This window comes from Taudactylus pleione, unplaced genomic scaffold, assembly GCF_031769625.1.
Source record: "Taudactylus pleione unplaced genomic scaffold, aTauple2 ptg000106l, whole genome shotgun sequence".
Taxonomy (NCBI): domain Eukaryota; kingdom Metazoa; phylum Chordata; class Amphibia; order Anura; family Myobatrachidae; genus Taudactylus; species Taudactylus pleione.
In genome coordinates this window covers 401,051-425,317 of record NW_028284508.1, presented here as the reverse complement: position 1 = coordinate 425,317, position 24,267 = coordinate 401,051, and the positions used below count along the sequence as shown (strand labels likewise).

The 24,267-nt window shown below is 48.9% G+C and overlaps 1 pseudogene; it reads right to left on the bottom strand.

The window, feature by feature from the left end:
* Window positions 1-4,314: 4,314 nt before the first annotated feature.
* The window catches only part of LOC148525494 (solute carrier family 12 member 3-like), a 137,097-nt pseudogene continuing 117,144 nt past the window's right edge, over window positions 4,315-24,267 (bottom strand).

Below are 24,267 nucleotides of genomic sequence, written 5' to 3'. Positions count from 1 at the left end.
AGCCTGTCGAGGAAACGACTGTGGTTTGGGCCTGCCCTGGGCCCTAGATGACCGAAAGGACGATGGTCCCGAACCAGAAGGAGCAGCGGCCGACGGGAGACAAGCAGAGTTGGCTGCCGCCAGCGTGGCCACAATCTTATCCAGATCCGGACCGAAGAGAACTTCTCCGGTAAACGGCAACGCTTCCAGACCTTTCTTGGAATCTGCGTCCGCCTTCCAGGATCGCAGCCACAAGGTGCGACGAGCAGCTACCGCTGCTGAAGAAATTCTAGACACCAGAGTACTAATGTCTAGAGCCGCCTCGTTGATGTAGGTGGCAGAATCACGGAGATTGCCAATCAACTCCGCCTGTTCGGCCGGACAGTCGGATTCAAAAGAAGCCTCTAATGAATCCGCCCAGCGCTCCATCGCTCTGGCAACCCAGCAAATGGCCATAGCCGGCCGTGCTGCCCCCCCTGCAAGGGAATAAGCGGACTTCAGGCAGATTTCTACCTTGCGGTCCGTAGCATCCTTAAGGGAGGACATGGATGGCATCGGCAATGTGGCACTACGGACAAGACGGGTCACGTGAGAATCCACCTGTGGAGGGGATTCCCACTTAGCAAAATAATTATCCGCGAACGGATAAGCCACCGCCAGGCGTCTCTGCGGCTGGTATCTTTTGCCAGGTTGTTTCCACGCCTCCTCTAAATGGTCCACCAACTGACCCGAAAGAGGAAAGACTGTGGCATCGCCCTTCACATCTTTGAAAAAGGCATACTTAGATTTAGCCGCTGGGGGAACTTCGTCCTCAATCACCAAGGCTGTGCGGACCGCCCGAATAAGTCCAGGAATATATACTTTGGACTTAGCATCAGCGTCCTTAGTATGGAGAGGTTCCTGATCGTAAGGATCCAGAATCTCCCCATCATCAGACGTCCCTTCGTCATCCTCATAAGGAGCGGACAGAGACGCCACCGGCCTTTTATGAGGCCGCATCACAGACTCCCCTTGCAACACATCCGACAAGTGCTGTACAGAACTCGTCAGGGAGTTAACCCACGCTGGCTCCTGAGAACCCGGGAGCGGGGAAATAGGGAGACTGTGGGGTACCACCAATTGTCGTGGGAACCCCTGCATGGGTGACGACACCACAGACTGCTGGGACAAACCCATCTGAGTAAACGCGGGCTGCGGAGCTAACTGGCCCACTAAAGCTGTTAACGCCTGAGCGAAACAAGCCCAGGGCGGCTCCTGTACTGGTGCTGTAACCGTAATAGGCCGCGCCATGGACAAACACTGCCGGCAAAGGCCCTCCGCGCTACCCTCCCCCTCCGCTAACGGTACTTTGCACGTGGTACACTGTAGCCGGAGGGGAAAATCACTTTCAGACATGATGGCACCACGTATGTGACCTCTCTCACCAATTAAGTATTAAATAGGCGAGAGACCACCCTGCAGCACCGCACCGCAAGGGCTTTAGCAGAAGAACAGGGACAGTAATAAAGCTGACAGTTTAGAGAAGAAAAGTTACAGGCAGCGCTAGCACAGTCACATACAATGCAGAGAAATAACAATTCCTGCACTAACAGCGCTGATCACTCAACTACACAGACACAGGGCCTGGTAGGACACAGCGCTGCATACACAGACCTGAGCCACAGCGGAGGAGAGGTATGCGGGGGGACCCAGACCACGATGCTTCCGTCCAGCGCTTCCAGCAGCGTTCACCATGCGTTCTGGAGAAGATGGCCGCCGAGGAGCAGAGAGGAGGCTGGCCTGGGGGAGGAGCGCTGCCACAGGACCAGTCGGCAGCATGCAGAGAGGGCTGTGTGCAGCGGGGGAGGCGCCGGCTGTGAGACAGGGAAGGCGCGCTCCCCTGGCATGCATTTAACCCCTGGGACGCCGCAGCGCTACCGCTCTGCTGCGGTCCGCTGTCCCAGGGGGTAGTGGAAAGCGCAGGTTGGTCGCCTGGCTCCACGCTGCAGCCTGTCCCCAGGGAGCCCCCTTGCCTGGGGACTTAGGACCATGTGACCAGCGGGGACCCACCGCGGGACCCCGCTGCTTACCTTTGTCCCCCTTGGATCCGGCCATGGTCCGGAACATCTGGGGTCACCGCTAGCTGTGACCCCAGATGCTCACCAGCATCCCCGGATCGGTACCGGCGTTCTGGTACCGGCGGGGGTGTAGGGAAGACAGCATGGACGTCAGGACTGACTGTCCATGCTGTACATCCAGATGTGCAGCCACAGCTGCACTGAAGAAAGCTTCAGGGGCTCTTCTAGCCCCCCACTCCGACAGGTGCACCCGACGCCGGCCGGGCACCAAACTAAACTGAGGTGCCTTGGCTCGGGGGCGGGGTATAGGAGGGGGACCCTAGTGCATCCTGGGAGGCTGAAAAGCTTAACTCTATGGTGCCCAGCGACTGACGTCACACCTATACCCAAGGTATCCTGTGGATACCCTATGGACCCTGAAGTAGAAAAATTTTTGATTGTATGTTATTCTTTGAGAGTGTGGTGATGCTTTTTTTTAGAACTGTGAACAAGGCTACAGGTTTCTTATGCGCACCTGTTAAGGGATCAGAATATTTTGTTTAAAGTTGTGTGTTACTGCTGGCAGGGCACTACTAGTGACAGACAGTATAGCAGAAGTGTTGTGTGTTACTGCTGGCAGGGCACGACTAGTGACAGACAGTATAACAGAAGTGTTGTGTGTTACTGCTGGCAGGGCACTACTAGTGACAGACAGTACAGCAGAAGTGTTGTGTGTTACTGCTGGCAGATCCTGTTATTGGTGATAGTGGTACAGTACCTTAATGTCCTCGACAACAAGTAACACTGACAGACTTCCTTCTCACTCTCTTCTCGTTCTCAATTTAATTTCTCTTGTCGATTTTCCAGACTTTACTCTTTCAGAGTCTCCTCTTTTTTTTTTCTGTACTTCCTCATCTTTGCAGCCCCCTGCTGGAGGCGCTGGTTATGCTACTTACATATCTTCACTAGTCAGTGAAGATACATAAGTAGCGTAAAGATGAGCCAGTGTCCAATGTCATTCCTTACCATCCAAGTGGGTATTGAGGGGGAATATATCCTTGTAGCAAGCAAAGCGAGCCCGCAAGGGGCCGAATGGTATTTCCCCATCTTTACACTACTTACATATCTTCACTGACTAGTGAAGATACGTAAGGGGCATTACAAGGGGGGGATACTACTGGGATCACTACAGGGGGGCTACTACTGGGGGCACTACAAGGGGGGGGATTACTACTGGGGGCACTACAAGGTCCCGCCGCCGATATCAGCTCATCTGTACACCGCTTTGCATAATGGGAGTGACATCATGACGTCACTCCCATTACCCACTGCGGGAGCTGGAAGATGTCCGGCTCTGGCAATGGGAGCAGCAGCCGATGAGTGTCTGTGTGACTCTCATCAGCTGCTAAAGCAAACACACAGCTGTCGGCGCTGGCGGCTGTGTGTTTGTGCTGTGTAGCGCTGCCGAACTCCATCCGTTCAGCGCTACACACACGGTGCAGCTGTGTCACAGAGACACAGTCTGCCCGCTGCCCACATGGTACGCAGCTGAGGCGCCCTTCACTATGTGGTGCCTTACGCAGCTGTGTGGGAGAACTGGCCCTGCTGAAGATCTACCACAGGCAGATTCCGTACGGATGGAGCCATATCCCTGGATGCTATTCTGTCTCCGCTCTATGCACATCTGTCTGTGTCAGTGTGTATAATCTGTATCCCATGTTTGTTTTGTGACATTGGTGAGGTTGGGGACACAGAGGTTAAGGGGACCCTGCATGTTTATTTGTACTGGGCCTCACTACTTCCGATGGCAGCCCTGGCTGTGGCAGTGTACACCTGGGAGGATGAGATCATTTTCTGAACAAACAACTGTTCCAACAGCTCTGGAATGGTGAGCAATTATAATTTCACGATATATAGCAACACATGCAGAAAAGTAAAATATATCATAATATAAGTAGGACTTATACTAACAGTAATATGACTGAAATGCTATACAAAATATTTTTTGGAACAAATGAACAAGATAATGTCTATCTTTCTAATGGGATTTTAACTTAGAAGATATTGTTTAATAGTAACAATTACACATTAGGGAACATTTCCAGAGCCGGCGCATCTTCGGGGGTTTTGGCCTCAAGATTTCAATGGGCAATAACATTAAAATGCAAAACATGCATAGTTTTGTATTTAATATTATCGCCCCTTTAAACTGAGCGAGTAAAACCACCGAAGCTTTAAAAAGCATCACTTGATCATTTTAACCCTAAGCATCTTTAAACCTTGCAGCAGATGATTACTATTACAGCACGTGTACCTGGATGAGCATCTGAACGCCACTGCGAAGGTCATCGGCTACTATCCCTGTATAGAAGCCTCTAATTTTTCTCTTATTCAGCAACTTGACGTGACCATCTGGGTTCAACTCCTGGAGTTTCTGTTTCCGAGGGCCCTGGGTAAGGAACATATGCAAATATGACCCTGAAAGATGTTCCTATGCTGCACTAAAATTGTTACTTGTGCAACTACAGTACATGAGTTTAGTATAAATTAGGGATAACAATGAAACAAATTCAAATATGCAATTAATTTAGAAAAAGGTACATGTTTTAAATTCTGCTAAGCATTTATTTATTTATTTACTTATATTGTTCTTTATAGTTATATAAATTTCACTATACTTGTCAACATTTATACCTCCCCTTGAGAGATACATGAGGGAATTTGGAGGTGCTAACTGTGGGGGAAGAGGCAGCAAAATAGTGCGATTTTGCCAACAACAAAATGCGTTGTGGGGGGTTGGAGCTATGATGACGCGATTCACTGACAACAGTTCTGCTCATTACACTAGACGGTGAGAAGGTGATCTACTCTTTCTGGAGTGTGTAGCAGACCACCAGACATTCCAAGAGATTGGGAAAGTATTAATCATAGTTTCTAAGAAACTTAATGGTCACCTCCTAACAACATATGAAACACTGGCCACTGGCCAGTTCATGTGGCTTTAGAACCCTACTGCTTACTTAAAATAATATATTAGACACAGGGCCTGATTCAGAGCCGGACGCTCTTTCAGAGCGCTCGCTCTGAATCAGTGCCCGCCTATTTTTAGAGCGGACTCCTGGCCGATCGCATAGCTGTGGGTGACCACCCACAGCTAGTGCGACCGGCCAGGATGATGGTCGCGATGGTCAAGACCATCGCGACCATCGGACTTGCGACGAGACCCTTGTGGTAGGGTCTCGTTGCCGCAAGTCTCAGTGGACTTCTTGCTCTTACAGAGCAAGAAATCCACCCACTGACATCACTTGTGATGTCATTGGGGCCGGCCCCAGACGGTAGGCGTTCCCATGGGAAAGCCTCCATCTGGGCAGCCACGGCCCTGGCCCGCCCACCAAAGGGGGCGTGCTGTCACTCAACATCGACAGCACGCCCCCTTTGTAGCGAGACCCGGAGCGACGGCTTGCCCGTCGCTATCCGGGTCTCGCGCATGCGCACGATGGAGCCGCCTCCATCGTGCGCATGCGCACTGGGCCAACATCGACCCGCTGAATCAGACCCACAGTGCACACATATTATAATACTGTTAATATAGAATACTATGTACTATGTATTGGTGTTTTATAGTATCATAATGTAGTTTTTCTGATAAGTTAAAGGCCATCCATTGTCCAAGGTAACTTTAATAGCTGGCCCAAGGCTGTCCATGACCTCCCCTTTGAACCTGCAGATGGTTCTTCTCATGTAGAACATGGACAAGACTGTTATAGAGGAAAGGCAGGTAGCAGAAGCCCCTGGTTTCATTTCCTGAAATGTATAATATGACTTTCATTATTATTTAATGGTTGATAGTTGTGAAACATCACTATTTTGACTTGTAAACACTTTAACAGAGCTTGGTGCCAAGAATGATTTTCCTGGCTGCATAATAAAAATAACTGTACCCAAATTCAGGTAGGTCAGAAATCATAACATTAATGCCTGCTTGTACTTACAATAATTATATTCCCACATAGCATCAGGCTCTGTTATTTTGTAAATGTTCCCACAAAATCCACAAGAGCCGGACGGAAATTGGGAGGTCCAGTTAGGACTAAACACTGCGGCCTATAAGGAAAGGATACACAGAGTAGATCACAGTTCTGCAAAAGTTGAACCTGCATCACATTTGCACACTACACTAAAAAAGCTCTTCATGAAGCCTGTATCACATTACGCTATGAATAAAAGAAAACATTTAACTGGCCCTCTGGGAGATGTAGAGAGAAAGTCTAAAAAGTCAGGGTGGGCATTCCAGGTGACGCGTTTTGTGTTATCACTGCACTCATACTATTGCATCAACTGTCTGCCCAACAATGCACAATGACATCTATGCAGAGCTACACCATGGTATAATGACATGTTTCACATCATTGTGCAGCCTTGAATCTCAGGATTGTGCTAATCCCCTTCCCCTGCCATCCAGGAGATCTGCAGATTTTTTTAGGATTAAATGAGGATTCCCAGAAATCCAGTGGATTGGACCTAAAGACCGGACACTCAGTTACATTCACCTGAAATTTCATTAAGAACACTGTTACAGCTTTCACATGAAATCATATTTTTATAAACTGACTATAAATAATGATGATTGTTTTCCATGGAAGAGTGACAGTAGCACATGGGACAAAGTTATGTGTCTTACATGTTCTAGATTATCCAAAACAGACCTGTATTTACTATTTTACCACTGGAGACCTAGAACATGGAATGTTTATTTTACCAGAATTCAGCACCCAGTGGACCCAGATTACAGGGAAAGGCTGACCACTGATAACCAGGTGGCAGATACTAGACAGTGGTCCATTATACTTGACCACCAGCCCAGAAAGATGCGTTTGTGGGTAGGGCTGGCATTTGGCATCCCATGATCAGCCTACTCCAGATTAATCACACTCACAAGTATGTTCTTGCAATATTTGTGTAACATCTGCTGTGTAACTTCTTGTATGGCCCAGTAAGTCCAAATAAGTGTCTGTATACACACAAAGAGGATTTTATGGCGATTGTTGATTACGCTAATGGCAGCAAAATAAAGCAATTACACAGCTGTAAGAACATTAGTCATACTAGAAAAAGATATAGCTACTTTAGTACATATCTCTTCCAAAAAGTATTAACGTTCTGATTTTCAATGGGAACCACGTTATTGTGTGTAGCTCTACCCTACCCAGGGCTGGATTATAGGCGGGGCGGACGGGGTGGTCGTCCAGGGGCCCCCACACATTGGGGGCCCCCACACTGCCAAAAACATTCCTGGCCACTCTGGACCCTCCATGGCCGACTCCCGATCACAGCCGGCAGCATAAAGCACTGCACTGCAATGACAGCACACTCCATCACACAGCGTGACAGCAGCAGAGGATGGAAGCCCCGCCCCCACACTGACATAATGCCGTGATTCGCGGGTGTATTGGCAGGGGGCGGGGCCTATCACAGTGAAGTGCCTGCCCCCATTAGAAGCCTACCCTGCTGCCTGTTGCTGTAAATGGAGGTAGGGAAATATGTATGTGCTCCTGACTGTCCATTCCTCCTTCCCCCCTCTCTCTCTAACTCGCTCATGACTTCTCTCTCTAGCTTCATCCCTATCCCTCTATCTATCTCATATCTATCTATCTATCTATCTATCTATCTATCTATCTATCTATCTATCTATCTATCTCATATCTATCTATCTTGATCTCTATCTCCCTCCCTCTCATGAACTGGCATGTACTAAAGGGGAAAATGAGGTAACGCCATATTCAGGTGGCATTACCCCATAGAAGCTTATGGGCTTCTTATCGGGACGCTCCCCCTTGGGAGGGATCCGATCGGATCCCTGCCATCACCCCCTGCGGCCTTCTGCGCATGTGCAGAAAGATGCCAGAGGGACTTCTGGGTGTTAAACCCAGAAGCTCCGATGTTCGGAGCCATCGCAAAAGACAGCTCTTATCGGAAGAACTGTCAATTGCAATATTCTAGGTACATATCGCGGTAATCAACTGCAGTATGTACCCAAAGACAGCTTAATGTACCTATATCTCACTACCTCCCCTAGCTCTGTCTGCCTCCCCCCCATCTAAACCCCCCACTCGAAAACCTGCAATTTGTACTAGATCATGTACGCTATGCTGCTGGGAGTCAGTTCCCAGCAGAGTTGCGGACATGAAGTAGTATACTGCGATCCTTGCCGGTCAGGGGAGAGTCCGGAGAACAAGGGGCATAGTAGTCGTCGTGTGGGGCCATAGTAATTTTATTGATGGGGCCCCCACAACTTGGTTGCCCCGGGGCCCCCACAAGCCTTAATCCAGCCCTGACCCTACCCTACCCTACTCTTCCATGCTCCAGCATTCCTTGGGTTGTATCTTTGTGTCATCCTATGTACTGGTGCATAATTGTATTGTTTAATCTCTGTACGGCAGTGCGAACACCTTGTGACATTATATAAATAAAAGATAATATTATAATTCAAGCACAGGCCCGGGCTCAGCACTCCTGCCTAGACTAGAGGCATCAGTATGATAGCTTGTGCACGGTGTACTTACCAGGCTTCTTATACAGGACATAGGCCAGCAAGAAGATGACAATGCCGATCGCGATCAGAGCAGATTCCCAGGCCAGCAGGAACATGATGACTACAGATACTATTGCTCCAGTGAGGCCCATTTGCTGTAATATTTAAATGAAGGTCTCCAGCCTGGTGGGTATAGAGCATTAATCATGTAAACAACAAATATAAATATGTCCTCGGTTTGTTTGTTTGTTTTTTATTACTGAAGAAGAAAGAAGGAAAAGAAGGAAATAGGTAGGAAAAAAAGACGGTAGATGAAGATACAATAGGAATTCATCAGGCCATAAAGAATGAATATAAAGGGAGATTGGCTGAGTCTTTACTTCAAATAATTGAAATGTAATATAGTGTCAATGTGTATATTTCTATGATAACTAACAGGTCCTATTTGTCCATGAATGCTAAGGCGTGCTGATGCTTTGCAGGCTATAATAGAAGTAAGTTCTGGCAGCCATGGGTATGCGGGCACTTGTAGCAGTGGTGCTGGATACTAAAATACTATTTTTAAACTATTGCTCTCATGTTACCACCACAACACCCACCACCACCCATGGGAGGTAAGAGGAGCTCAAGTGTTGACAGGATGGGGTTGTTTTTCCTAGGAGGGGAGCACAAGCGCTTTCCGTTACCCCCACATTAGTTTTTACCAGCCCTGGCTATTAGCACTGGTGCTAGCTTAAAGCTGGGTACACACTGGAGCGATGTCGGGCTGATTTGCCAATTCGTAATAACAAATCGCCAACATCGCTCAGTGTGTACGCTCAATATGCGATTGCCCGCGGTCACTAGCAACAACATCTGTTTTGATGTGCTGCACATCAAACCTGATGATTTCGTATGTGACACAATTTATGTTAATGGAGGACGGAACGAATGATCAATCCGTCGTTCACTAGTCACTGTAGTGTGTACCTACAATCATGTGATGTCCAGGGTGTCCCTGCTCATCTCAGTGTGTACCCAGTGTTACTCTGTAGGGGAAGGGCCATGCCACAGTCTGTATCTATATATGTTTTTTAACACTGGAAAGATCTGTGCAGATGATCATTATAAATAATAAGGATATATATCTGCACTAAGAGTCGAGCAAACAGGAGTGGTCTGGATATAGGTCACACTTACATGTACACATCCGTACTGTACTAACGCAGCATGTGCATGTCCTCTGATCCACCTCCAGCTAAAGGGGCTACAAGGGCTACCAGAGCAGAACTCAAAAGTCAATGTTTTCTTACTGCGCCTGTAAAACAAAACAGAATTTTGCACATGAAAGCTGGACTGTAAATGAGAACCTTAGTCAATCGCTATTAGATGCAAAAATTACACTAAATCATGGCAACCAATCAGTCACTTCCTCATTGTCAAACCACAAAATAGATTAAAGCAAAGTGCTGATTGGTTGTTGTGATGAAGGCAAACATGAGCTCTAATAAATGAAGTTGAGAAGTCACAACCGAGCATTATATGAACATAAACCATCCAGATGAGGCTGCGGGAGTGTCGCAGAGATGTGTAAAGCAAGTTAGTAGCTGGGACCAATATATGCCACTGACCTGGAGAATTAGTTACAGATGCATGGAAACAGCTGAAATTAATCAGGGTTTATGAACACAGGAAGAAATTAGAGATGATGGGAGCAATGGTGTTCAATTCACCTGTAGGAGACAGAAGCGCTACAGTATAATAACAATGTATCCGTATCCACACTCATGATTTTCATATTAGAGCTTACCTGTCAGTTAACACCCTGTCATTACACAGTATTAACAAAAAATACTTAGTTTTGGTATTCGTATCAGGAATGCTAACTATAATAATTGATCTATTCTCTACGGAGTATATTCATCAATCTGTCAGTATTCTCGGTGTTAACATAGGTTCTGTATTGCCAATTATTGCAGCAATACAAAAGGTGCTTGCAGAGCTATTTATCAATCTGACACCCATCGGACTAGTGATGCAATAAACCAGGTCTCTGGCGATGTATTTGTACCTCCTGCAGCCGGCATAACTCTGACTGTGAAATCCACCAACTCTTGTCGTTTACTTTTCATCCGTACTGCGCATACATGAGACATAAAGGTAGTACATGCTTACTACACAACAGCAGGATCGCAAGGTGAAATAATCTGATCATAATAGGGATGGCCATCAGTGGGTATCCAACGATGGTACCATTGGGGGTTAACCTTGATAATATGAAACCATCGACAGGGGAACCATCGATGGTTTCACCCATCGCTGGTCATCCCAGCTCTATCTCTCACCGGGTTGTAGGTCAATCGCGGGTCAAGTTAGGGTAGAGCTATGCTCTGTTTCCCAGTATCAGGTAAAAAACATTGGTAGGGCTCTCTAGACCATTGGATCTCCGCCATCGATGGCAAAACCATCTGCTGACCATCGATGGGATATGGCCATCCCTAGATCATATTGCTTTATCCCTTCCGCCATACTGTGCATGCACAAGCCAAAAAGTTTTGCATGCGCAGAAGGATCACTAGGAGAGTCCGGATGCCTGTGGGTCTGTAGTACATAAGCATGTACTATATAATATGATTCTAACACAAGCAACTAAAAGCTGAGCTTTTCTTTGCTTTATAATTGACTGTCTTCTATGGGGTCGGTGTCAAAGTGTAAAAAACAGAGGTGCCAGGAGAGAATATGGAGAAGCAGTAATAGCCCTTTTTGAATACTAAATAGCAGAAAAAGGTGTTATCACTACTCGATAAATAGACCCCATATATGTGTAGACCCCATATGAGTGGAGAGTGTGCTTTTCACCAGTGCAGGGCACGGGATCTGTATGAATTTTCAACAATCACATTGTCGGCAGTATAATGTCGATCAGAGTATGATGACACTTTACTAACATTAGTTCAAGCGTTGTAATCGTGTCGGCACTATATAACTTTTAACATGATGGTGCAGACCTAGTTACAACGCTTGAAAGAACGTTAGTACTGTGTTGGCATACTCTGATTGACATTCCACTGTCTGCATTTGTGAATGTAGATATTGTCGCATTCATAACTATCTCTCCAAGTTACAGAGAATCAAATTCAATATTCTAGTAGTTCAAATAAACAAATATAGCCATTGCAGCTGTGCATTAGGGTATAGAATATATACAATATATATAACATATAATTTGCAGTGATGTCAGTGGGGAGCTTCCTGCTCGATCAGAGCAGGAAGCTCCCTGGGGCTTGCGGTTGCCGAGACCCAACCATAGGGTCTTGACCATCGCGACCATCAACCTGGTCGTTCGCTAAAGCTGTGGGTGTTAACCCACAGCTTAGCTAGCGACCAGGAGGCCGTACTTGAAAAATGAAGTGGCCGCCCTCATTCAGAGAGAGAGCGCTCACTTCTAGCGACTGCCTCTGAATGAGGGCCAAAGTTTCTTATTCAAGCTGAAGGAGGCAACATGAAGAATCGCACTGCTAGCTATGACACAAAGTATAAATAAAGGGTGATTAACAAACCAATGAGGATAAATGCGGAGGCAATAAGGAAGGTGAGGATGTATCCCCGAATCGTCTCATTGTTTTTTCCATAGCCTTTCCCGAAGAAACCAATCAATGGGTAGAGGTTGTCTTTACAGAGGCACTGTGCGGAGGGAGAAAGGGGTAATAATTACAGAGATTACCATCATAACCTGACCTTAGTGATTATAGAGGCACTGTGCGGAGGGAGAAAGGGGTAATAATTACAGAGATTACCATCATAACCTGACCTTAGTGATTACAGAGGCACTGTGCAGAGGGAGAAAGGGGTAATAATCACATAGATTACCATCATAACCTGACCTTAGTGATTACAGAGGCACTGTGCGGAGGGAGAAAGGGGTAATAATTACAGAGATTACCATCATAACCTGACCTTAGTGATTACAGAGGCACTGTGCGGAGGGAGAAAGGGGTAATAATTACAGAGATTACCATCATAACCTGACCTTAGTGATTACAGAGGCACTGTGCGGAGGGAGAAAGGGGTAATAATTACAGAGATTACCATCATAACTTGACCTTAGTGATTATAGAGGCACTGTGCAGAGGGAGAAAGGGGTAATAATTACAGAGATTACCATCATAACCTGACCTTAGTGATTACAGAAGCACTGTGCAGAGGGAGAAAGGGGTAATAATTACAGAGATTACCATCATAACCTGACCTTAGTGATTATAGAGGCACTGTGCAGAGGGAGAAAGGGGTAATAATTACAGAGATTACCATCATAACCTGACCTTAGTGATGACAAAGACATTGATATAACCATTTTTAGATCTTCAGCTCTCAGACTTCTGGATAACCTGATAATGCTTTTATTCCCCGCTAGAACAGTGGTAGAAAACATATGTTTCAGATGCCTCCCAAGTGGCCTTTGATCGGGATGCAGTCACAATCCCGACGGCATAATGCTGGCTAGGGATTATTGCTAGGTGTTGAAATACCGATGCCCATCATAATCCTTTGATCCCATAAAGTGGGTCGCACATTATGTGGAGCAACACCAGATATGTTCACATAATATAATCATTATCTTAACCCATAGCCAGCAGGTCATACTGATGGGAACATTACCATGGTGAGTAGGGCTGCATGTGACCACTGTGTGAGTCACATGATGCCTCGGGTCCCATGCTGTCCACCACTGTTTTACTGGTTATGCACCGCTCTTCATATAAGGTGTTTACCATAGGAACTTGCCAGTACCATTATATTATTCATATACATGCACTTTGTCATTCCATGATGTACCTGAAATACTTTGGGTGCAGAGACCAGGCAGGCCAAAGCAGATGACAGAGTGGCACCAAAAATCCCAGTGGTGACAAGAGGAGCGAACCCTGATACCATACTCATTGCCTGCAGAACACACAAATATTTGTATAAAATTTTTTTGCACAAATATGGTTGGATTAAGAATTAGTCAAGTTACAAGTATGCAGATGTCTAGATGTGCCTGGGGAGTACCGGTGCCACATCCTTATGATCACATTCTTTATTACTACTACAGTATATACTAAAGAGACTTTCACTTTCTTTTTACTATAACCCATTCTACCTGACTTGATAACTTGTTGTCATGATAGTCTTTAGACGTTGAGGCTCTCCCACCTTATGCGGGACAGTTGGGAGGTACTGTATGCACTAGGATATGCACCAAGCTACTGTATTATGATAGTAGTATCACACTTCTATAGTAGGGATGTAGTCAGTATCCCAGCAGTGACCATCCCTATGGTCACAGTACCGGCAGCAGTACTAGGCTTAGGCACTAGGAGGATGGTTAGGGTTAGGCTGCGGAAGGGGATGGTTAGGGTTAGGCTGCAGTAGGGGATGGTTAGGGTTAGGCTGCGGTAGGGGACGGTTAGGGTTAGGCTGCGGTAGGGGATGGTTTGGGTTAGGCTGCGGTAGGGGATGGTTAGGATTAGGCTGCGGTAGGGGACGGTTAGGGTTAGGCTGTGGTAGGGGATGGTTTGGGTTAGGCTGCGGTAGGGGATAGTTAGGGTTAAGCTGCGGTAGGGGATGGTTAGGGTTAGGCTGCGGTAGGGGATGGTTAGGGTTAGGCTGCGGTAGGGGATGGTTAAGGTCAGGCTGTGGTAGGGGATGGTTTGGGTTAGAATACTCACTAAAATTTGTTAGGATTTTGACTGTCGGGAAGGATACCGGTAGGATATCGTACCCAACTCAAATAATATTGGGGGTGATTCAGCCTCAGACGGAGATGCTATCACAGCTGCTAACATGGTAATAGCTGCAATAGCACTATTATGGTAAAGCAGCAGGGGGCACCACACCTTCTGCATGCATTACTGCTCCGATCTGCATCCAGGGACGCAGCAATGGATTATCTGCGGGATCCTCGGCCGGATGAGTGACCGTGGGGTCACTCTAGCCGACTGACGCAGATGCACAAAAGAGGCCAGGAAATCTCCGTCAGCCGACGTAGATCCTGGCCTCTTCCCCCGCCCCACCCAACGGTGACATGATGCCTCTGTTTGGGGAAATGGAGGCTGTCACCTCCCCCTCTCTGCGCAGAAATGGCAGCAGACTGTCAATACTGCACTGCGTGCGCATGTACATTATGGGTCATGCGCCTGCGCAGAGGAGGCACAATCGGAGACGTGGGCTAACCATCGGGTTAGAGCACTTCTCTGAATCAGCTCCATTGTCAAGAGGATCTGGGAAGGCTTAAAGGATTTATGGGGAAGTCAAAAGAAGCAATGGCCCCACTGATAAATGCAAGTCAACTAACTACTACCATTGTTGAAATTAGGTAAAGTCCTTTTCACATTGACTTGTTGCATATTATTTTTAGTGGAGAAATAAGAAACCTAGATCAGTATCCGCCCAGTGGATGCAAAAACCTAACACTAGAGTACTAAGCACAAACCTTCAACTCTCCAAATCCCATCCGTAGATTATCATACTGCCTCCTTAAAGGTGGTACAGTATTTCTCCACAAATTACTAGAAGGTGAGTGTACCCATTGCACAAACTGCACCCGGGCTGATTATAAGCCGTACTTTTACACCAATGCCAGTTTCTGCCTAACAGAAAAGCAACCCGCCACCATACAAAACTAGACCACCTGACCCATACCAGCAAACAAACTATTCAGAAACAAGACCAAAACCTCTTCCATCAAATGCACCCCATCGGGCCTATAGAGATACTTATCACAGAAACGGATCAAAGGAAGCTTCACCACAAAACCTCCATGCGCCAGCACAAATTTAGCCACAGCCGCATTAATCATCTAGCCTCTTCCAAAGCCCTCGGACAACGTGCACCATGCCACTGCTGCCTCGGAGTAATGAAAGACCACAGCATGGTATAGACGGCCAAGCACCCATTATGAGTAGAAGGTCCAACATGATGTTAAGGCGTAAGTCAAGACCTATCCTAGACCCAAGGTCATTCCCATCTAGATGTAATACCAGCACTTTGGGGACACCAAACTGCCACAGCAGCAGCTAACCACCTGGGTTTAAGGAACTCCCAACAAAGACCTCTGAAACCTAGCCAATGAATCCTAGCTGACAAAGGACAATGCAGCCACTCTCCCCAGCCAAGGCAAAGTGAGCCGCCCGAAATCAAACGATAATCAAAATCAAAATGAATGACCCACAAACCAAACATCCGTTACACAGAATATCAAACCTGTAACGGAGGGCGGGGTAGAAATTTGAAAGAACAATAATATTGAATTAAAAAATGTTCAGGGGCGGATTGGGACAGAAAACCAGCCCGGGAATTTTTTGGAAGCAGCCCTAATGGGACAGGCTCAGTTGAGAGGATGGAGTCTGCTGAGGGGACAGGATACTCCCCCCTTATAGGGCCTGATTCTAAATTGGATGCAGTCGCGGCTATTACTAACCCTTTGCATGATGCACAGTGGTAAATACAGCAAAACACCAATACAGATGGAGTCAGGGGTGCCACAACATTTTTAGGTTTGGCGGGGGTTAAGTACTAGTGGGAGGGATAGGGTTAGGTACTGAGGCAAAAGGGTTAGGTTTAGGACGTGGGGAGGTTAGCTTTAGGAACCAAGAGAGGAGTCGGAATTTTGACTGCCGGAATCTCGAGTGGTGGCATTCCATATGTATATATATATACACACGCACAAGTATGCATATACAGTAGATATATGTGTGTGTATATATATATATAACAAGAGATATGGTAAGAACTTACCTTTGTTATCTCTGTTTCTACGAAGTCCATAGGGTCCACAGGGTTGACCTTGGGGTATAGCTGGATCTGGATCCACGGGCACCACGCAGTTAAAGCTTTGCTGCTCCCAGGATGCACTTGGGTCCGTCCTCCTCTATACCCCGCCCCGGCCACAGGCACCTCAGTTGGTAAGCAGCTAAGGCCGGAGGAGGAGACTAAACAGAGAGAAGGAAGACTGGAACACACAAGAAACCATACTCACAGAAATGGGAGACGGAAAACCGGTGACCAGCCACACAGCCCATTTGAAGCCAGGTGCATCAGGGCGGGCGCCCTGTGGACCCTATGGACTTCGTAGAAACAGAGATAACAAAGGTAAGTTCTTACCATATCTCTTGTTTTCTACTTCAGGGTCCATAGGGGGTCCACAGGGTTGACCTTGGGGATGTCCCAAAGCAGTTCAACTAAGGGCGGGGACGCTCCTGTGCTGAAAGGAGTACCCGGCGCCCAAAGGATGCATCCTGAGAGGCGAAGGTGTCAAACGCATAAAATCTCAAAAACGTCTGAATTGAAGACCAAGTAGCCGCCTTACACAGCTGAACAGCGGAGGCGCCACGTCTAGCAGCCCAAGAGGGACCCACAGAACGAGTGGAATGAGCCTTAACAGAGGCTGGCACAGGTAAACCCTCCTGCGCATAAGCCTCACAAATAACTGAACGAAGCCAACGGGCTAACGTTTGCTTGTTGGCAGGCCAACCCCTCTTGTGAAAACCGAAGAGGACAAACAAAGAATCCGACTTCCTAACCGAAGCAGTCCGGTCCACATAGATTCTAAGTGCCCGGACCACATCCAAGGAAGCCTCACCAGCAGAAAGATCAGGTGACTGAAAAGCTGGCACAACAAGTTCCTGATTAATGTGGAACTTTGAAACCACTTTGGGCAAAAACTCAGGACGCGTGCGGAGCACTGCCCTGTCCTGGTGAAAAATCAGAAAAGGAGGGCGACAGGAAAGCGCCCCCAATTCTGAAACCCTCCTGGCCGAAGCAATTGCCAGGAGAAAAATGGTCTTAAACGTCAGCCACTTGAGCTCCACCGACTCAAGCGGCTCAAAAGGAGGACCCTGCAAGACCCTCAGTACCACCGTCAAGTCCCACGGAGCCACCGGAGGCACGAAGGGAGGCTGGATCCTGAGAACACCTTGGAAAAAGGTGTAAACATCTGGCAGTGTAGCAATCCGTCGCTGAAACCACACGGACAAAGCAGACACATGAACCTTCAGAGAGGCCAGGCGTAAGCCGAGGTCCAAACCCGATTGAAGAAATTCCAAGATTCTGGAAACCCGGAACACCTGCGGATCATAGTTTCTGGATTCACACCACTGAAAATAAGTGCGCCACACCCTGTGGTAAATCCGCGCGGAAGCAGGCTTGCGTGCCCTAAGCATGGTACCAATCACTGAACTGGAGAAACCCCTAGACCTCAAGACGGCTGTCTCAAGAGCCACGCCGTCAAAGACAGCCAACCCAGATCCGGGTAAAGGCAGGGCCCCTGAGACAACAGGTCCCGACGCTGAGGAAGAAGGTACGGAGCGTCGATGGAGAGGCACCTCAGATCGGAGTACCAAGGACGTCTGGGCCACGCCGGAGCCACCAGCACGAGCGTGCCGCCGTCCTGCTTGAATTTCCGCAGAACCCGAGGAAGTAAGGATATCGGAGGAAACAGATACGCCAGGTGAAACGTCCATTTCACCGACAGAGCGTCTACCAGACAGGCGCCTGCGTCTCTTGTCCTTGACCCGTAAACGGGCAACTTGTGATTGTGACGGGAGGCCATCAAGTCCAGCTCCGGCAGCCCCCACCTGTCCACGAGTAGCTGAAACACCTCTGGGTGAAGCGACCATTCCCCGGGATGCACATCGTGACGGCTGAGGAAGTCCGCCTCCCAATTGAGGACTCCGGGAATGAAGACTGCCGAGATCGCTGGAACGTGACACTCCGCCCAAGCAAGAATGCGAGACACCTCCGACATTGCTGCCCGACTGCGAGTTCCCCCTTGGTGGTTGATGTACGCCACCGTGGTGGCGTTGTCGGACTGCACCTGAACCGCCCTTCCGTGAAGAGCGGGGCCGGACGACTGCAGGGCCCTGTACACAGCCCGCAGTTCCAGGATGTTGATGGGGAGAAGTGCTTCTTCCGCGGACCAACGACCCTGAAGCGATAATGAGCCGGTCACTGCCCCCCAACCCCGAAGACTGGCATCCGTCGTGAGCAGGACCCAGTCCGGGATCCAAAAGGGGCGCCCCTCGACCAGATGCGCCGTCTGAAGCCACCAAGCCAAAGACTGCCGAACCTCCGCGGACAACACCAGCATCTGAGAGCGGATCCGGTGAGGTAACCCGTTCCATTCCGATAGAATCAGCCCCTGCAGGGGCCGGGAATGGAACTGGGCAAATTCCACCATGTCGAATGTCGACACCATGGACCCCAGAACTCTCATAGCTGAATGGACCGACAGGCGGCAACTGCTCAGGCAACTGTGTATCCGCAGCTGCAGGGAGGAGACCTTCTCTGGAGTCAGGAAAATCCGCTGCTGACGAGAATCCAGCAGGGCTCCCAAATGAGCCATCCGCTGTGATGGAATCAGGGAGGACTTCTTCCAGTTTATCAACCACCCGTGTGCTTGAAGACAAGCAATGGTCAGGTGGAGATGTCGAAGAAGCACCTCCGGGGAGCTCGCCAGCAGCAGAAGATCGTCCAGGTACGGCAACAGACGTAGACCCTGACCCCGAAGGTGGGCAGCCATAACCGCCATCACCTTGGTGAACACCCTCGGAGCCGTGGAAAGGCCAAAAGGCAACGCCCGAAATTGGTAGTGATGGTTCAGGATAGCAAACCTCAGATACCGCTGATGTGCCGGTGCTATGGGCACATGGAGATAGGCGTCCTGGATATCGAGGGAGACCATATAATCCCCGGGTTCCATCGCCAGAATGATGGAACGTAACGTTTCCATCCTGAACCTGGGAACTCTGAGGTATCTGTTCAGAGACTTCAAATTCAGGATAGGGCGATGAGAACCATTGGGTTTCTGTACCAGAAACAGAGTAGAATAGTACCCCGTCCCGCGCTGAGACTGCGGAACGGGAACAATGACCCCTGCTTGTAGCAAGGATTCTATAGCTACCTGAATCTGACCAGCTTTGGTCTTGTCCAGAGAAGGACTCGTACAGAAAAACTGGTGGGGCGGCCTGAACCGAAAAGACAGGGCGTACCCCTGAGAGACTACTTCTCGAACCCAGGCATCCGTGGTGGTATTGTGCCAACACTGGGCGAATTGGAGAAGTCGGCCTCCCACTCTGGGGTCCCCCAGAGAAAGGCCCGTCCCATCAGGCAGCAGGCTTATCCTCCTGCTTGGAAGAAGGGCGCCGAGCACTCCATGCCTGCTTCTTGGGCTTGGGTGCGGCCTTGGTCGCCGAATGTCTCGGGAAGGACTGGCCCTTGGCCTTACCCTGAACCCGAAAGGACCGAAAGGCAGAGCTCCTCACTTTAGCCGGCGCAGAGGCCGAAGGGAGAAAAGCCGACTTGGACTTAGCCAAAGTATCCACTATTCTGTCCAAATCCGGACCAAATAGTAAATCACCATTAAAAGGCAAGGCCTCCAGACCCTTTTTTGAATCTGCATCAGCCCTCCAGGACCTCAGCCACAGGGAGCGCCGAGCAGACACCGCTGCAGCCGACACCCTAGAAGTGAGCAGGCTGGCATCCAAAGACGCTTCCCCAATATAGGAAGCTGCATCCCGCATCTGTCCCACTAACGCTCTCTGGATATCCGGAGCCTCATCAGGAAAGGTATCCTCCAAGGCATTGGCCCATGCCTCAATGGCTTTAGCCACCCAGGAGATAGCCATGGACGGGCGAGCCACCGCCCCGGAAAGAGAATAAATGGACTTTAAGCAAGTCTCCACCTTCCTGTCCGTGGGATCCTTCAAAGAGGAGATAGACGGCAATGGCAGCGTCGCGCTTTTGATCAAGCGGGTAACGTGGGAATCCACCGCCGGCGGAGTTTCCCATTTCCTGCAATGAGCTTCAGGAAAAGGATAGTTCGCCGCCAACCTCTTCTGTGGATGGAACCTCTTACTAGGTAATTGCCAGGCCGCCGCCATATGATCCGATAATTGATCAGACAGGGGGAACACAGTTGAGGTCACCTTGGCCTTTTTAAAATTAGGAAACTTCGACCTAGGAGCCGGCGCATCATCCTCAACATGTAGGATAGCCCGCACCGCCCTAACTAAGGCTGGAACATTAATGGAGGACTTAGCTTCCACCTCCTGCCCCATGACATCAGAGTCAGAGTCCTCATGGATTTCTCCATCATCTGAGGACACTTCCGAGTCCGACAACTGCGCAGCTAGTGAACTCACAACCGGACGTTTAGACACCCTTGGTGGCACATCACCTTGCAACATGGACTGAAACGCCGAGGATGAAGCCGCCAGACTCTGTACGGAGCTGGATAGAACATCCACCCAAGGCGGAGGAGCCGTCGGAGCAAAACTCTGCAAAGGCACTACAGACTGACGCGTCCCTGGGGAAGACTGCACATACACAGGCAGTCCCGAGTAAGGACCCACAGTCTGGGCCCCGGGGGAAGACCGCAACATTTGTGGAACCCTCGGGGAATGGGGGATGGTGGGCTGCGGTAACGCCCTAGAAGGGACTGCTGATGGGACCGATAACCGGTCCGCAATAGACGCCAGCACCTGTGAAAACATCGCCCAAGGAGGGTCCTGTGATACAGGGGGGTTGGAGGGGCCCGGTACCAGCTGGCACCGCCCGCACAGACCATCCTGAGATAAGTCCTCCCCATCAACTCCAGCAGCACAACGTCTGCAGGAAAATAGCACAGGAGCCACAGAGCGCTCAGTCTCCTCATCAGACATGATACCGTAAATCACAAGAAATAGGTATCACCAGAGGAATTACGGTTTTAACACCCGCGCACTCACCAGTATGCGACACAACAGCCCAGATATGGTACTGTGTAGCACACAACAGTATGTGACTGACCCCACAAATACGTGTTTTATATAAGTGAGGGTCTCAGAAAAACGCCCTTCCCCCACACACCTGCCGGGCCGTAGGAGAAGGAAAGGGATAGTTATAAGCTGACAGTAAGGAGAATAAGTCACAGACAGGCAGCACTAGCAATAGTCACATACAATGCAGAAAAGTTATACTCACTGCACCTTCCGCTACAATCAACCGCCCAGATTCAGTGTCTGGGAGGGCTATAGCGCTGTGTACACTGTCCTTTTGCAGGGGAGAGGTACACAGGGGGACCGGTCCACTTGATACCGCCTGGGAGTCTGCGATGTGCCAGTAAAGATGGCCGCCGGAGACCTCAGAGGAGGAGTGGCCGAGAGATAAGAGCAGCTCAGCGACGCCAGACTCCTAGTTGAAAGGCGCGCTGAGCTGAGGGGAGGAGCCACTAGACAGGGAAGGCTGCCTCCCCTGGCTAGCAATTAACCCCCGGGTTGCCGGTCCCGCTACCAGCCTGATACCCTGGTGGTCTAGCGTACACGCGGGGTATTCCTCAATTGAGGGGGAGCCCGCCGCCGCCGCTAGCGCCTCCGGTCTGTCCCCAGAGACCGGAGGCTCCTGACTGCATTGAAGTATCCGCGGCCCGCCGCACGCGGCGACCCGCGGCTTACCTGATCCCCGTCGCGTCCGGCAGCAGTCAAGGGAGTCCCCAGAGCCCGGCTAGTACAGGCTCTGGGGTCCCGCCGCGATCCCCAGAGCTGTACTGGCGTCGCGGCGCCAGCGGGGAGAAGGAGCGGCAGCGTGGACGTCCTAAAGGACAGTCTGATGCTGCCGCTCTAACAGTGTAAAAAAAGTAGAAAAAAATAAAAAATTTCTCTTTTAAAATAAAGCTTAGGGGCTGCTCCTGCAGCCCCACTGCGACAGGGTGACCCGACTCCGGCCGGGCACCAACTAAAACTGAGGTGCCTGTGGCCGGGGCGGGGTATAGAGGAGGACGGACCCAAGTGCATCCTGGGAGCAGCAAAGCTTTAACTGCGTGGTGCCCGTGGATCCAGATCCAGCTATACCCCAAGGTCAACCCTGTGGACCCCCTATGGACCCTGAAGTAGAAATATATATATATAGCGGATGAATGGCACTCTAGATGTGTATATATCTATCTATCTATGAGTGCCACTCGTCCACCTGCTATATATATATATGGTTTGTAAGGAGTGTATAGACCGGCGCACTGGTTAAAGTCTTTATGAACGTGTTGCACTACTTGTGCAATAGGTGTGTTTCAAGACAAAGTACAGTCCATATAGTGCTGGCACATATGACACTTTTAATCCCTCTGGTGGAGGTGGCAGCAGTCTTCCCAATTTCCTGAGCGGCGATCAGGATAGATAGGATCTGAAAGTGGAATTGGGAAAAAGCATGCGCCTAATAGTGTAGTATTTGAGAACAGTGATGTACGTGCTCAAAATAAAATGTGCGGACCAAATAATAAATCTTTAAAGCTTATCTGTGATTTCTTTACTGGGGTTCCATATGTTGGGGTGTGTATGGTCCTCCAACAAATCAGGAAAACCTTAATAGGAAAGGCTCAAACAGAGCCAGATAGAACACAAATATAGTGTAGTATTTTTGTTTATATACAGCACATATAATTAAATATATATTGCGTACCAGAAAGATACTTGGATATCTGCATGTAATACTCTGATAATTCCTCTACGATCCCATGGACAACCTCATGGTCTGCGCACTGGTGAATAAGGTTTAGCCTCAAATAAGCAAAAAATGACCCTTATCACAGGTGTGCTTTTCCACAGAAAGGGGGGTTTTAATCACATTTACAGGGATACAGAGTAAACGGGTTAACACAACATAAGTAATAGGAATAGTAAAATGCTTATCTGCAATAAATTCAGCAGAGTGGAGAGATACTGGAGCAAGGGTCCAACGCGTTTCGTCTATTCAGACTTCCTCAGGGGTCTGAATAGACGAAACGCGTTGGGACCTTGCTCCAGTATCTCTCCACTCTGCTGAATTTATTGCAGATAAGCATTTTACTATTCCTATTACTTATGTTGTGTTAACCCCTGTTTACTCTGTATCCCTATAAATGTGATTAAAACCCCCCTTTCTGTGGAAAAGCACACCTGTGATAAGGGTCATTTTTTGCTTATTTGAGGCTAAACCTTATCCACCAGACCATGAGGTTGTCCATGGGATCCTAATATCAGAGTATTACATGCAGATGTCCAAGTATCTTTCTGGTACGCAATAATATGAGATATGGTAAGAACTTACCCTTGTTATCTCTATTTCTACGAAGTCCATAGGGTTCCACAGGATACCTTAGGGTATAGGTGTGACGTCAGTCGCAGGGCACCAAAGAGTTAAGCTTTCAGCCTCCCAGGATGCACTAGGTCCCCCTCCTATACCCCGCCCCCGGGCCAAGGCACCTCAGTTAGTTACCAAGCCATAGGCCGGAGGAGGAGAAGGAAGAGAGAGAACAAAGATCTGGACACATACAAGAATCACATTCTCACCAGAGGGAGACGGAAAACCGGTGACCAGAGCAAAGCCCATCTGCAGCACAGGTGCGACAGGGCGGGAGTCCTGTGGAACCCTATGGACTTCGTAGAAATAGAGATAACAAGGGTAAGTTCTTACCATATCTCATATTTTCTACTTCAGGGTCCATAGGGTATCCACAGGATACCTTGGGGATGTCCCAAAGCAGTATCCTTTAAGGGTGGGGACGCTCCTGTGCAGAAAGGAGAATCCGCCGCCCGAAGGAAGCATCCTGAGAGGCGAAGGTGTCAAACCTGTAATACCTCACGAAGGTATGGACAGAAGACCACGTAGCAGCCTTGCAGATCTGAACTGCCGAGGCACCACGTCGAGCTGCCCACGAAGGACCCACAGACCTAGTGGAATGAGCCTTCA